The sequence below is a fragment of the Salvelinus namaycush genome, chromosome 12 (genome assembly GCF_016432855.1).
Source record: "Salvelinus namaycush isolate Seneca chromosome 12, SaNama_1.0, whole genome shotgun sequence".
Taxonomy (NCBI): domain Eukaryota; kingdom Metazoa; phylum Chordata; class Actinopteri; order Salmoniformes; family Salmonidae; genus Salvelinus; species Salvelinus namaycush.
The window spans coordinates 22,565,534-22,581,547 of record NC_052318.1 but is presented as its reverse complement, the minus strand read 5'-3'; the positions used below and the strand labels follow the sequence as shown (position 1 = coordinate 22,581,547).

General features: G+C 41.1%; 1 pseudogene; it reads left to right on the top strand.

The window, feature by feature from the left end:
- The window catches only part of LOC120057437, a 26,820-nt pseudogene extending 10,806 nt beyond the window's left edge, over positions 1 to 16,014 (top strand).

Here is a 16,014-nt window from a genome sequence, read left to right as displayed (position 1 = left end):
GGTCCGATCCTTGCTCCTCCTCAGACGAGGAGGAAGACGAACGTTACAAGCTCACTGGTTTGAGACTACAAAATCAACCAAATCTGAAAATACTGTCATTGAAGAAAAATAGTTGAGGTTAAATGATTTAGAAGTATAGGTTCATTATCATTTCTACACACTTTATACCTGGTTTTAGTCATTTAAGTTTAGAATGGAGTATTTTATTTAAAAAACATAATTTTTCATAAAAACATTTTTTGCGCTCACGACCCATTCAAATCCTTGGGTCGCAACCCATGAGTTGAGACTCTCTGCTTTTAGGCTTTGGTTAAAGATCTAGTAAATAGGGGTGGCAATACAGTCTGATACCATTCTCAAAAGTTTCCCATCAAGGTTGTCTGTACCTGGTGGCTTATCATTATTGATGGATAACAATCGTTTTTCCACCTCCCCCAATCTAACTTGACCAAATTCAAAACAACAATCCTTCTCTTTCATTATTAGATCTTTTATATAAAAATATGATGGTTCACTGTTTAATGTTGTCATTTCACTTCGGAGTTTTTCCACTTTACTAGTGAAATAGTCATTGTAATGATTGGCAATATCGAAAGGTTTTGTTATAAATGACCCATCAACTTCAATGAACGATGGAGATTAATTGGGGTTTCTGCCCATGATATATACTGAACAAAAATATAAATGCATCATGCAACAATTTCAAAGATTTTACTGAGTTACAGTTCGAATAAGGAAATCAGTCAATTGAACTAAATTCATTAGGCCCTAATCTATGGACTTCACATGACTGGGAATACAGATATGCATGTGTTGGTCACAGATACCTTAAAAAAAAGGTAGGTGTGTGGATCAGAAAACCAGTCATTATCTGGTGTGACCACCATTTGCCTCATGCAGCGCGACACATCTCCTGCGACATCTCCTTCGCATAGAGTTCATCAGGCTGTTTATTGTGGAATGTTTTCCCACTCCTCTGAATATTGGTGGGACCTGGAACATGCTGTCGATCCAGAGCATCCCAAACATGCTCAAAGGGTGACATGTCTGAGTATGCAGGCCATGGAAGAACAGGGACATTTTCAGCTTCCAGGAATTGTGTACAGATCCTTGAGACATGGGGCCGTGCATTGTCATGCTGAAAGGTGACGGTGGCAGATTAATGGCATGACAATGGGCCTCAGGATCTCGTCACGGTATCTCTGTGGATTCAAATTTCCATCAATAAAATGCAATTGTGCTCGTTGTCCGTAGCCTCTGCCTGCCCATACCTTAACCCCACCACCACCATGGGGAACTCTGTTCACAACGCACAAACCGCTCAACCACACAACATCATACACTTGGTCTGCGGTTGAGAGCCCGGTTAGACGTACTGTCAAATTCTCTAAAATGACGTTGGAGGCGGCTTATGGTAGAGAAATTAACATTAAATTCTCTGTCAACAGCTCTGGTGGACATTCCTGCTGTCAGCATACCAACTGCATGCTCCCTCAAAACAGAACATTTTAGAGTGGCCTTTTATTGTCCCCTACACAAGCTGCACCTGTGTAACAATCATGCTGTTTAATCAGCTTCTTGATATGCAACACCTGTCAGGTGGATGGATTATCTTGGCAAATGAGAAATGCTCACTAACAGGGATGTAAACAAATTTGTGCACAACATTTTAGAGAATTAAGCTTTTTGTATTTCAGCTCATGGAACATGGGACCAACACTTTACATGTTGGGTTTATATTTTTGTTCAGTATAATTTACGGTACTCCAAAGTCTCTTTTCCATTGTGTTTGGTAATATAATTTCTTGTTATTTTTGTTAAGTTTAGTCACAACATTTCTCAATTTACAGAATATAAACCAATCTGCTGAGGAGCCTGACTTGTTTGCCACAACTTTTGCATAATTTAATTTCATAATAAATCAAGGGGGCTCTAACAGTTCTCACAGTTAGTTTCTTAACAGGTGTATGTTTGTCAACAATTGGCATGAATTATTTTACAAAGCTTCCAGTGCTGGATTTTTAAATTTTTTATACTTCCAGTGCTGCATCTGGATTCACTTCCTAATACACCAACATACATGTTTTGTATCTTCAACAAAAGTCCTGAGAAAACATTTTGTATGATCTCTAATAAATGACTTTGAGCCCAAACTTTGGCACTTGGCTTTCCTTCTTATTGCCACAATCTTATGGTCACTACAACCAATGAAAATTGATATTGCTTTGCAGACAATCTCTGCAGCATTAGTGAATATATGATCAATACAAGTGGATGTCACAGATCCAACACTATTGGTATGCACTCTAGTTGTTTGAGTGATAACGTGGGTCGTATTAAGGCATAAGTCACAGTTAGAAGCTTCCTCTTGAGAGGACAGCTAGTTGCTAACCAGTCAATGTTCATGTCACCCAGAAAATAGACCTCTCTGTTAACATCACACACATTTATCAAGCATTGCACACATATTATCCAAATACTGACTGTTAGAACTTGGTGGCTTTTAACAGCTACCTAAAAGAAGAGGTTTGATGAAGCAGGTGAACTTGCGACTACAACACTTTAACAAAATTTGACATGAGATCCTATCTAAGCTTTACAGAAATATGGCTCTGAAGATATACAGCAACACCTCCCCCATAGGCATTCCTGTCTATTCTGTAGATGTTATATCTCTATTGCTACTGTTGTATCCTATAATTATCTAAATGAGTTTCAGAGATGGCCAGTATGAATGTTATCTGATGTTAGCAAGTTATTGATTTCATGAACCTTATTTCTAAGGCTACATACAGTATATTAAAATGGGCTATTCTTAGCCCTTTCCTTGGTAGCTTATCGGAGATAGACATAATATGGAGACAAAATAAATATATGTTTGTGTGTGTGTGTGATGTTGGACTGAAGCTACCGACCCTGAGGCTTGGCTCTCTCATTCCTCCCAGGCTTTTGGGAGGGAGGGTGGACAATGAGCCTGTCATAGCGGATGTAAGCAATGTTCCCAATGGGTCCAGCTAAGAAACTTTAAGAAGTCCTCTATAATGTAGGATGACTGCTGATGATGCCATCTCCCTCAGCCTCTCCAGAACAGGAACATGGTGGTGTTCTATGGCTCTCAGACGGGCACAGCTGAGGAGTTCTGCGGCCGATTGGCCAAAGACGCCCAGCGCTACGGAATGAGCGGCATGTCAGCTGACCTTGAAGAATATGACATGGTACTGGTCTTATTCCCATTGACTTTACATGTGTATAGTACACTATTTATATTGTCTCAGTGTTCTACATACTGCATGTAACCTCCAGTAGCTTTGTAGTGAATATTTAGGTTCTTGTGTATTTTTGTTTATTTCAAGTTTAGTCTTAGAATGTATTTTTGTTCATTTCAAGTTAAATCCAAAAATGTATTTGGATATTTATTATATTAATAACATTAGGAGAGCTAATGACTTGATTGTTGCATTGGTGAACGAATCCTGTTTCAATTTCCAATGTATTTTTCTTCCTTTCTCTCCTCAGTCAGAGCTGCCTCGTCTTGTAGAGATCGACAACTCTCTGGCTGTGTTCTGCATGGCCACCTATGGGGAGGGGGACCCCACAGACAACGCTCAGGACTTCTACGACTGGATGCAGGAGACCGATGAGGAACTGAACGGAGTCAACTTTGCGGTTGGTATTTTGCTGTCTGAATTTAGTATTGAGACTGATCTGTAGTAGGTGCATCAAGGTGAATGGGCATCAACATTGGTGTGCAGCGCAGCATGTTTAGCTATGACAGGATCCACACAGAATAAGTCATATTGCATCTCCATTGAAGGGGAGATAGGGATTGAGATGTCCGCGTATAAGGCTCTGAAAGGCTCTGCTGGAATCCACACTTTACTACAGTGCGCCACTTCCCTCCAAACTCACTAACCAACTGGAAACATGTGGTCCTGCCAAACAAAGCTCTGGGCCTGACCAACCTCAAGGCTGGAGCAGGAGAGCACTGGCAGCTTGTGGCTTGAAGACATTGGGAGTCTCCATTTTGGAGTGTTTTCTCATTGACATCATTACTGAACAATGTTAACCATGGATTCCTCTCGGTCTCACTGTGCGACTCTCCTGAGACAGCATTGTGATGTGGTTGTGGCGTTTTATCTGGGAAATCCATGTTTTCTTGGTCTTGACATTTGTTGTGCATCCAGCCATAGAAAGCCACTTAGATTACAGATCTGATCCATATGGTGTAATTGAGTAAATGTACAGCTTGGACATGAGGAGATAGGGTATTACTGCATTTACAGTCAACTCAGGTTTGCATCATGATATAGTAGACCTACCATGATATACTAGACCTACAGTACCAGTCAAAAGTTTGGACACACCTACTCATTCAAGGGTTTTTCTTTATTTTTACTATTTTCTATATTGTAGAATAATAGTGAAGACATCAAAACTATGAAATAACACATATTGAATCATGTAGTAACCAAAAAAGTGGTTAACAAATCAAAAAAGATTTGAGATTATTCAAACTAGCCACCCTTTGCCTTGATGACAGCTTTGCACACTCTTGAGATTCTCTCAACCAGCCTCACCTGGAATGCTTTTCCAACAGTCTTGAAGGAGTTCCCACATATGCTGAGCACTTGATGGCTGCTTTTCCTTCACTCTGTGGTCCAACTCATCTCAAACCATCACAATTGGGTTGAGGTCAGGTGATTGTGGAGGCCAGGTCATCTGATGCAGCACTCCATCACTCTCCTTCTTGGTCATATAGCCCTTACATAGCCTGGAGGTGTGTTGGGTTGTTGTCCTGTTGAAAAACAAATTATAGTCCCACTAAGCACGAACAAGATGGAATGGCGTATCGCTGCAAAATGCTCTAGTAGCCATGCTGGTTAAGTGTGCCTTGAATTCTAAATAAATCACTGACAGTGTCACCAGCAAAGCACCATCACACCTCCTCCTCCATACTTCACGGCGGGAACCACACATGCAGAGATCATCCGTTCACCTATTCTGCGTCTCACAAAGAAATGGCGGTTGGAACCAAAAATCTCAAATTTGTACTCATCAAACCGAAGGACAGTGTCCATTGCTAATGTCCATTGCTCGTGTTTCTTGGCCCAAGGAAGTCTCTTCTTCTTATTGGTGTCCTTTAGTAGTGGTTTCTTTGCAGCAATTTGACCACGAAGACCTGATTTCACGCAGTCTCCTCTGTACAGTTTATTTTGAGATGTGTCTGTTACTTGAACTCTGTGAAGCTATTTCTGAGGCTGGTAACTCTAATGAACTTACCCTCTGCAGCAGAGGTAACTCTGGGTCTTCCTTTCCTGTGGCGGGCCTCATGAGAGCCAGTTTCATCATAGCGCTTGATGGTTTTTGCGACTGCACTTAAAGACATTTTCCGGATTTACTGACCTTCATGTCTTAAAGTAATGATGGACTGTCGTTGCTCTTTGCTTATTTGAGCTGTTCTTGCCATAATAGCCCTATTTGGTAAAAGACCAAGTCCGTATATTCTGTATACCACCCCTACCTTGGGGGGTGGTATACAACACAATTGGTTGGCTCAAACGCATTAAGAAGGAAATACATTTTAACAAGGCACACCTGTTAATTGAAATGCGTTCCAGGTGACTACCTCGTGAAGCTGGTTGAGAGAATGCCAAGAGTAAGTAAAGCTGTCATCAAGGCAAAGGGTGGCTACTTTGAAGAATCTCAAATGTGTAATATATTTTGATTTGTTTAACACTTTTTTGGTTACTACATGATTCCATATGTGTTATTTCATAGTTTTGATGTCTTCACTATTATTCTACAATGTAGAAAATAGTAAAAATAAAGAAAAACCCTGTAATGAGTAGGTGTGTCCAAACTTTTGACTGGTACTGTATATCATGGAAGCTTTACATTTATATGTAGTTAATTCATTTTGATCTACTATGATAGCTTATAGCGTCCGCCTTTGAACTCTGCAGGTGTTTGGCTTGGGGAATAAAACATATGAGCACTTCAATGCAATGGGAAAGTATACCGACAAGAGACTGGAAGAGCTGGGTGGCAGGAGGATCTATGACCTGAGAATGGGAGACGATGATGGCAAGTGAGTACTAAATGAATCCATATTCATAAATATGTATGTATTTATCTTATCAAAATATCCTATGACTGTGTTCTACGTCTGTCTTACCCTCTTCCCCAGCCTTGAGGAAGACTTTGTATCATGGAAGGAGCAGTTCTGGCCTGCTGTGTGTGAACACTTTGGGGTGGAGGCCACAGGAGATAACACCAGGTAATAGCTAGTTGGCTACCCCCTCTCTCTCTCCTGGTCGGACTCAGACTGGTTGCCAACTAGAGATATTTACTATGGAGCTTTAGGAGCAGATGTACTTCCTTTTATACATTTCTTTTATGACCTAGAGGGCTGGTTTCCCAGAAACAGATTAAGCCTAGTTCAGGATAAAAACATATTCTCAATTGAGATTCTCAATTGAAAAGCTTTATAGTCCAGAACTAGGCTTAATCTGTGTCTGGGAAACCGGCCCATAATGTTTTACTTTGTATTCCAATTCAATACAGAACAAGGGATCTTGGTAGTATCACCAGCTATGAATACTGGACATATCAGATATATTAAACAATTGATTAATTCATGTTTGATAGACTCTGACATTGTTTGCATGTTTTCAGAAAAACAAGCATAAAGCTTCAACTGCAAATAACAAACCTAAATGACCGTCCACACATTTGGTTAAACAACGGCACATTTCCATTTCAAATTCTGTTTGCATGCATAATAGTGCCCGACATGAATGTCTCCCCTGTGCTTTGAGGCCTTTCACTCTGCTCTGCATGGCATCCAATCCTTTTACCATACGCACATGCATCATAGCATTTGCATCACAGAGAGCGAACCCCACTAAAAGCGTATGTGGCTGTCCATATCCAGACGGATTACCAGGACGTGTACTCAAAGCATGCGCGGATCAACTGGTAAGTGTCTTCACTGACATTTTTAACCTCTCCCTGACCGTGTCTGTAATACCTACATGTTTCAAGCAGACCACCATAGTCCCTGTGCCAAAGGAGGCGAAGGTAACCTGCCTAAATAATTACTGCCCCTGTAACACTCACTTCGGTAGCCATGAAGTGCTTTGAAAGGCTGGTCATGGCTCACATCAACAGCATCCTCCCAGATACCCTAGACCCACTCCAATTCGCATACTGCCCCAACAGATCCACAGATGACACAATCTCAATTGCACTCCACACTGCCCTATCCGACATGGACAAAAGGAACACATATGTGAGAATGCTGTTCATTGACTACAGCTCAGTGTTCAACACCATAGTGCCCACGAAGCTCATCACTAAGCTATGGACCCTGGGACTTAACACCTCCCTCTCCAACTGGATCCTAGACTTCCTGACGGGCTGCCCCCAGATGGTAAGGGTAGGCAATAACATGTCTGCCACGCTGATCCTCAACACTGGAGCCCCCCAGGGGTGTGTACTTGTCCCTCCTGTACTCCCTGTTCACCCACGACTGCGTGGCCAAACACGACTCCAATACCATCATTAAGTTTGCTGATGACACAACAGTGGTAGGCCTGATCACCGACAACGATGAGACGGCTTATAGGGAGGAGGTCAGAACGGGCCGTGGTGCCAGGACAACAACCTCTCCCTCAATGTGAGCAAGACAAAGGAGCTGATTGTGGACTACGGGAAACGGCGGGCCGAACAGGGCCCCTCAACGGGGCTGTAGTGGAGCGGGTCGAGAGTTTCAAGTTCCTTGGTGTCCACATCACCAACGATCTATCATGGTCCAAACACACCAAGACAGTCGTGAAGAGGGCACGACAAAACATTTCCCCCCTCAGGAGACTGAAAAGATTTGGTATGGGTCCCCAGATACCCAAAATTTCTACAGCTGCACCATCGAGAGCATCCTGACCGGTTGAATCACCGCCTGGTATGGCAACTGCTCGGCATCTGACCGTAAGGCGCTACAGAGGGTAGTGTGTACGGGCCAGTACATAACTGGAGCCAAGCTTCCTGCAATCCAGGGCCTATATAATAGGCGGTGTCAGAGGAAAGCCCATAAAATTGTCAGAGACTCCAGTCACCCAAGTCATAGACTGTTTTCTCTGCTACCTCACGGCAAACAGTACTGGAGCGCCACGTCTAGGACCAAAAGGCTCCTTAACAGCTTCTACCCCCAAGCCATTAGACTGCTGAACAATTAATCAAATGGCCACCGGACTATTTACATTGACACCCCCCCCCCCTCAATTTGTTGATACTTGCTGTTATTATCTATGCATAGTCACTTCACCCCTACCTACATGTACAAATTACCTCAACTAACCTGTACCCCCGCACACTGACTCGGTACTGGTACCCCCTGTATATAGCCTCATTATTGTTATGTTATTGTGTTACTTTTTATTATTTTTTACTTTAGTTTATTTGGTAAATATTTTCTTAACAATTCTTGATCTGCACTGCTTGTAAGTAAGCATTTCACGGTAAGATCTACACTTGTTGTATTCGGCGCATGTGACAAATAAAGTTTGATTTGATATCGGCCCTTAGCTGCACTGACGGGTTATTTTTAGACTTCAAAGGTGTGTGATCATGAGTGGTCGAGATGCGGAGCAGGAAGTAACCACCTGTCCGTTTCTTCCTCTCCTTTAGCATCCGGCAGTACGAGTTGGTGTTTCCAACTGACATCAACATGAATAAGGTGTATACTGGGGAGATGGGTCGCCTCAAGAGCTTTGAGACCCAGAAACCGTGAGTGGTGTAGGGAGCTCAGCTATCAGGCGTAATGACAGAGCTGTGTTGTCATGGAACGGAATTAATAGATTATGCTTGTTGTTCAGGGCAATAAAGGTAATAAGTGACACCAGCACTGCTTCAAAAGAAAGAATTCCAATAAACAAAATCCTGAACCAATCAAAGGACTCATATATACAACATTGTAAAAACGAAACAAAATCCCAAAGCCGACTAAATTGCTATCTGACCCTAAACAGAGAATATGAATTGGCTGAATATCTCTACTCTGTCAGAGATACGAAGCAGAGACAGATCCTTACCAAGTACAGGCTGAGTGACCACCGATTGGCAATAGAAACCGGCAGACATAAAAAGACATGGCTACCCAAAGAGGAGCGTGTATGTGGTCACTGCACGACAGGGGAGGTAGAAACAGAGATGCACTTTCTCCTTTACTGTGATAAATATTCCTCACCAAGAGATTCATTATTCACAGAAATTTCTACATTTATTCCAAATTTTAACTTATTAAACCCAGAGGAAAAACTAAAAATACTCATGGGCGAAGGAGCAATGGCTCCTCTTGCAGCCAAATATGTATTTGCCTGCCATAGCCTGAGAGACACTGAATAATAACATCTGCATAGTAAGCAGTAACTTACTTATTATTACTATTATTGTTATTACTGTTATTGTTATTACTATTATTACTGTTGTTTATCATTCCAAGTAGTAATGGTATGGGTGGTAATGGTAATGATAGCACTTTAATGATGGTGGTGGTGGTAGTAGTGGTAATGATGATAGTAGTTGTAGTACCGATGTAATGGTGAAGATGACCGTTATTTAGTTATAAGTTAGTTATAGTTTCATTTTTTTATTACATTACATTCGATTATTGACTGTTACCATTTTATTGTTACTATTTTTATATTTAATTTTGTATTATTATTTACTGCCATTCTATATTATTATTTGTCATTGTTTATAATTTTATTATTATTGCTTTGGCAATATTGACACAATGTTTTTCATGCCAATAAAGCAGCTTGAATATGAATTTGAAAAATAAAGGGATGACTGTTGTCATGACGCTGACATGATTCTCACCATCTCCCCAATGCCAACAGCAAAGACAGTGTGCTTTTAGGGTGCATCTCAATAGTCGAAATTATATTTTCCTTCATCTGCACTGATCTGAGAGACCTAGACAGGTGTAAACTAAATCCCTCTATAGACATTGGCCAAAGTGCCTTCACTTGTCTTCTCAGATCATTTTATATTAGACATTTCCTCTCAAATGTTAGTTATTTATTGGACCTTTGGACGAACCCTTTTTACAACAGTAGCACTTTTCTCCATTTGTCTGAAATGGCTTTGTGATAACTCCAGTATATTTGTCATTGGAGGCCTTTTGATGCTAAGAACCCCTACTTGGCCACGGTAGCGGTTAACCGCCAGCTGAACCAAGCCGGCGACCGACATCTGATGCATTTAGAGCTGGACATCTCAGGCTCCCAAATCAGGTATCTGCTCTTTATTAATATTTTATATGAAAAGTCCTATGCCATTAAAGGTCCAATGCAGCTGTTTTTATCTCAATATCAAATCATTTCTGGGTAACAATTAAGTACCTTACTGTGATTGTTTTCAATTAAAATGGTCAAAAATAAACATTTCCCAAGCAAGAATTTTGCTAAGACTGTCTGGTCTGGAAAACTGAAACTATTGTTAGGTTTGGAACTCTCTTTCTTTTTGGGCTATTAACCAATTTACCACCTGGTGATGGCAGGCCAAAGCTCCATCCCACATTTCAGGCAGTCTTTGCAAACAGCTCTTACACTAAAAGCGCATTATCATTTTCACAGTATTATTCCCATGTCATAGTGTGGAAATATAAATAAAACACAGGCAAAGCACATTTTTGGCTGCATTGGGCCTTTAAATATAATGCATTTCTGCCTTCCTATGCCTACTGCATTACTTCTGTCTGCTAACAAGTGTTGAGTTGGTTAATCAATTTAATTTTCTTTTTCACACACGCAAAAAGCATGTAAATATCTTGGATATGTAATGACATTTGCTTGTTAGATAAATACAGTGGGAAGTCTTGTTTATCCATCTCCCCGTCTTTCTAATTCCCTGTAGATATGACTCTGGAGACCACGTTGCTGTTTACCCCATTAATGACGTGTCAATAGTGAACAGAATAGGCCAGATCCTGGACGCCGAACTGGACACTGTTATCTCTCTCAACAACCTCGACGGTCAGTTGTAAATCATGGCTCAGGGACATGATGTGAGCTGCTTTGCATCTGCATTTGCATTGGAGTAGTTATTTTTTCCATTGGCATTTTCCATAATATTTGGTTGCAAATTAATGCACATGATCCAGAGGTTGAAAAGATACTGCTGCACACGTTGTCAACTAAATCATGTAGTCCACCATTAACAACCAAAATGGATGCAGTGGCCTCAAAATAAAGAGAACTTGAATCTTAAACAATGATGCTGATAAGATTCTTCATCTGTGTGTGTTTCAGAGGAGTCCAATAAGAAGCACCCATTCCCGTGTCCGACAACGTACCGCACGGCTCTGACCCACTACTTGGACATCACCAACCCCCCTCGCACCAACGTCCTGTTTGAGCTGGCCCAGTACGCCACCGACCCCAAGGACCAGGACATCCTGCGCAAGATGGCCTCCGCCTCCCCCGAGGGCAAGGTTGGCACCCCTCAAACCTCTGACTGACTGACACTCCACTGCCCACCCAGAAATTCATGCTGTCAATAGGTTTGAATAACTGTAAATGCTCTGTATCAATGAGCATGGTTACATGCATACAATAATGTGATTATTGTGGATAGTCAGGTTAATATAGTAGTTTGTTTAAAACGTTTACATGCTTTGCAAGAAGAACGATTTCCCTAATAAACCTGTTGGTATGGACACATCTGAAATCAGGCTACCTGATGGGACTTTTGATGAATGCTGAAAATCACCAATCAAATTAAACGTTCTACTACAGTGACCATGTTATTTTTGTTCAGACTATTTGATTCAGACATATAAAGTTTGTATGTGAAAACTATTTATAAGATGCATACTTTCAGTTTTTTTGAACTCACTTCACTCGAGCATACTACTATACTACTGGCACTACCCGCTGCTGGCACATGTGCAGATCAAATACACCACTGGAATGCCAACTAAGCTGTTTACATGTCCTAATATTTAGAAAATATTGCTCATAAAACCAGGTGTTTTAATCGGCGTATGCTTACTTCCATTATGACCGTACGCTGATTAAGATAAGCAGAGTAAGGTGTTTACATGACGAATGCCGTACTCTGCCTTCTGCCATAATCAGTTTAATATCAAATTATTAGTGTGTATGTAAACATACTCAATGGAGAGTAACTGTTGTCTGTCTGTGTCTCTCTGTCAGGGTCTGTACCAGAGCTGGGTGCTGGATTCTCAGAGGAACATCCTGGCTGTGTTGGAGGACATGCCGTCCCTCCACCCTACCATAGACCACCTGTGTGAGCTGCTGCCCCGCCTACAGGCTCGCTACTACTCCATCGCCTCCTCTGGCAAGGTGAGACCCACTATTAGAAAAAATAAAAATACTTTGTCCATTTTAGGGAGAAATATACATTTGTACATCAGCGCCCATGAATGGAGAGCAACATAGGAGTTCAGGATATGGTACCAGGAATCGGAGAACAGCAGACCTGTTATTGCCAGTTCAGTTCCCACTTTTTCAGTTATTTGTTTCTTTATTTTGTTTCTTTATGTTTACTTAATAACTGTGTATTGTCTTGATGTCAGGTGTACTCCAACATGGTGAGCATCTGTGCGGTAGTGGTGGAGTTCCAGACCAGCACAGGGCGGAGCTTCAAGGGAGTGGCCACCAACTGGCTGAAGAACAAGGTGGTGGTGATGGACAACGGCCACAAGGCCACCGTGCCCATGTACGTCCGCAAGTCCCAGTTCCGGCTGCCCTTCAAGGCCAGCAACCCGGTGGTGATGATTGGGCCCGGCACAGGCATCGCCCCCTTCATGGGCTTCCTCCAGGAGAGAGGCTGGATGAAGGAGCAAGGTAACCAGCTAGGGAGGAAGAAAGCCTGGGCCTCGTCTGGCATCTAAGTCTACTTATTGGATTGGAAAATTGAAATGTGTCCAGAGTGTGGATTTTCTGGTATTGTGTGGTATTTTGTGATTTTGAAGAACAGCTGTTAAAACAGAACAGTGTTTGGCTTGTGCATAGAATAGATGGAGTCCACAGCAAGCAAGTCTCCATGTTCTACAGTAAATTAGGTTGACCTGAATTTGTTTTCAACAAGTATGTTTTAATATGTTAGCAAAAGGGAAAAGAGTGCCAGTGTGACACAGTTTCACATCAAGAGTGTGTACTTACCTGGTAAAATAAGGGTTAAATAAAAGAAGTAAATAAAAGAGTGTGTTGTTTTTCTATCAGGGAAGGATGTCGGCGAGACGATACTGTACTTCGGCTGTCGCCACAGAAATCAGGACTTCATGTACCAGCAGTAACTGGAAGAGTTTGAGAAGGTGGGCGTGCTGACTCAGCTCAACGTGGCCTTCTCCAGAGACCAAGAGGAGAAGGTAACACAGCACAGCTTAACTTCTCTGTCAGCTATGAGGCGTTAACTATGTGATAAGATTCAATATGCTCTTATCTATGACTTAGATATGGTACAATTGTTGATACTTCCTATGATTCGTATTGCCTTAAGAACCTGCAGACTTCAAGAGAATGTCTTTTATATCACTTAAATGAATTGTTCAGTTAGGCTAATTGTTTGATTATCCATGCTCAGGTGTACGTCCAGCATCTCCTGAAGAAGAACAATGAACACCTGTGGAAGCTGATCCATACTGACAATGCTCACATCTACATTTGTGGGTAAGAACCATTTCAGACCACCAGTATATGTACAGTGTCTTCAGAAAGTATTCATACCCCTTGAATCAATCACATTTCAATCACATTTATTTATAAAAACCCTTCTTACACCAACTGATGTCACAAAGTGCTGTACAGAAACCTAGCCTAAAACCCCAAACAGCAAGCAATGCAGGTGTAGAAGCACGGTGGCTAGGAAAAACTCTAGAAAGGCCAGAACCTAGGAAGAAATTATTCCATATTTTGGAATTATTCCACATTTTGTTGTTATGCTGAATTTAAAATGGATTAAATATTTATTTTTTTCACCCATATATACACAATAACTCATAATGACAACGTTTTTAGAAATGTTTGCTAATTTATTGAAAATTAAATTCTGAAATATCTAATTTACATAAGTATTCACACCCAGTCAATACATATTAGAATCACCTTTGGCAGCGATTACAGCTGTGCGTCTTTCTGGGTAAGTCTCTAAAAGCTTTGCACACCTGTATTGTACAATATTTGGACATTATTCCTTTTAAAATTCTTCAAGTCCTGTTAAGTTGGTTGATGAGCATTGCTAGACAGCCATTTTGAAGTCTTACCATAGATTTTCAAGACGATTTCAAAACTGTAATTAGGCCACTCAGGAACATTATGTGATCTTGGTAAGCAACTCCAGTGTATATTTGGCCTTGTGTTTAAGGTTATTGTCCTACTGAAAGGTGAATTTGTCTCCCAATGTCTGTTGAAAAGCAGACTGAACCAGGTTTTCCTCTCGGATTTGCCTGTGCTTAGCTCTATTCCATTTCTTTTTATCCCCCAAAATTCCCTAGTCCTTGCCGAAGATAAGCATACCCATAACATGATGCAACCACCACCATTCTTGAAAATATGAAGAGGGGTACTCAGTGATGTTTGGGAAAAATCCAACATAACATGTAACGCTTTCTATTCAGGACAGTTCATTTCCTTGCCTCATTTTTTGCAGTTTTACTTTAGTGCTTTGTTGCAAACAGAATGCGTGTTTTGGAAAATGTATTCTGTACAGGCTTCCTTCTTTACACTCTGTAATTTATGTTATTGTGGAGTAGCTATAATGTTGTTGATCCATCCTCAGTTTTCTCCTATCACAGCCGGCAACTGAGTTAGGAAGGACGCATGTATCTTTGTAGTGACTAGGTGTATTGATACACCATCCAAAGTGTAATTAATAACTTCACCATGCTCAAAGGGATATCAAATGTCTGCTTTTATATTTTTACCCATCTACCAATAGGTGCCCTTCTCTGCGAAGCATTGGAAAACCTCCCTGGTCTTTGTGGTGAATCTCTGTTTGAATTTCACTGCTCGACTGAGGGACCTTACAGATCATTGTATGTGTGGGGTACAAAGATGAGGTAGTCATTCAAAAATCATGTTAAACACTATTATTGCACACACAGTGAGTCCATACATCTTATTATGTGAGTTGTTAAGCACATTTTTACTCCTGAACTTATGTAGGCTTGCCATAACAAAGGGGTTGAAATCTTATTGACTCAAGACATTTGAGATTTTCATTCTTTATAGCTTTCTAAATATTTCTAAAAACATAATTCCACTTTGACATTATGGGGTATTGTGTGTAGGCCAGTGACAGAAAATCTCAATTTATTCCATTTTAAATTCAGGCTGTAACACAACAAAATGTGGGTGTGAATACTTTCTGAAGGCACTGTACATGCTTTGAGGGTTTTTTGAAAAGGAAAATCCATCATTATTTTGTTCCCTCTGTAAATATGGCTGCCACTTGTCTTTTCCTAGGGATGCCCGGAACATGGCGCGGGATGTGCAGGATGCCTTCTATGACATTGCTGAGGAGGTGGGAGCCTCACACACACACAGGCTGTGGCTTACATCAAGAAGCTGATGACAAAGGGCCGCTACTCTCAGGACGTGGAGCTAAAGAAGATGAAGCTAACGTTACATCACACACTCACAAACCCCTATGTTAACCTATTTCATTCTGGTGGAGGGTGAGTGATAACGGTGAACTGTTTTAAACTGTTTTTAGAGGTCAGCACATAATCACTAAATGGAAAGACGTATGGATGAATGTTTGTTGTACTTATTGTTTTGGTGTGTAATCTTACGGACAGCATTTTGTGGAGACTCGTGCTGAGAGGTAGTGCAATTCATTCAAGATTCATTGGGAATGGTCTCATACTCCAAATTGACCCCTAACCCCCAGGCCTTTCATGTACACTGAACAAAAATATAAACGCAACATGTAAAGTGTTGGTCCCATGTTTCATGAGCTGAAATAAAAGATCACAGAAATGTTCCA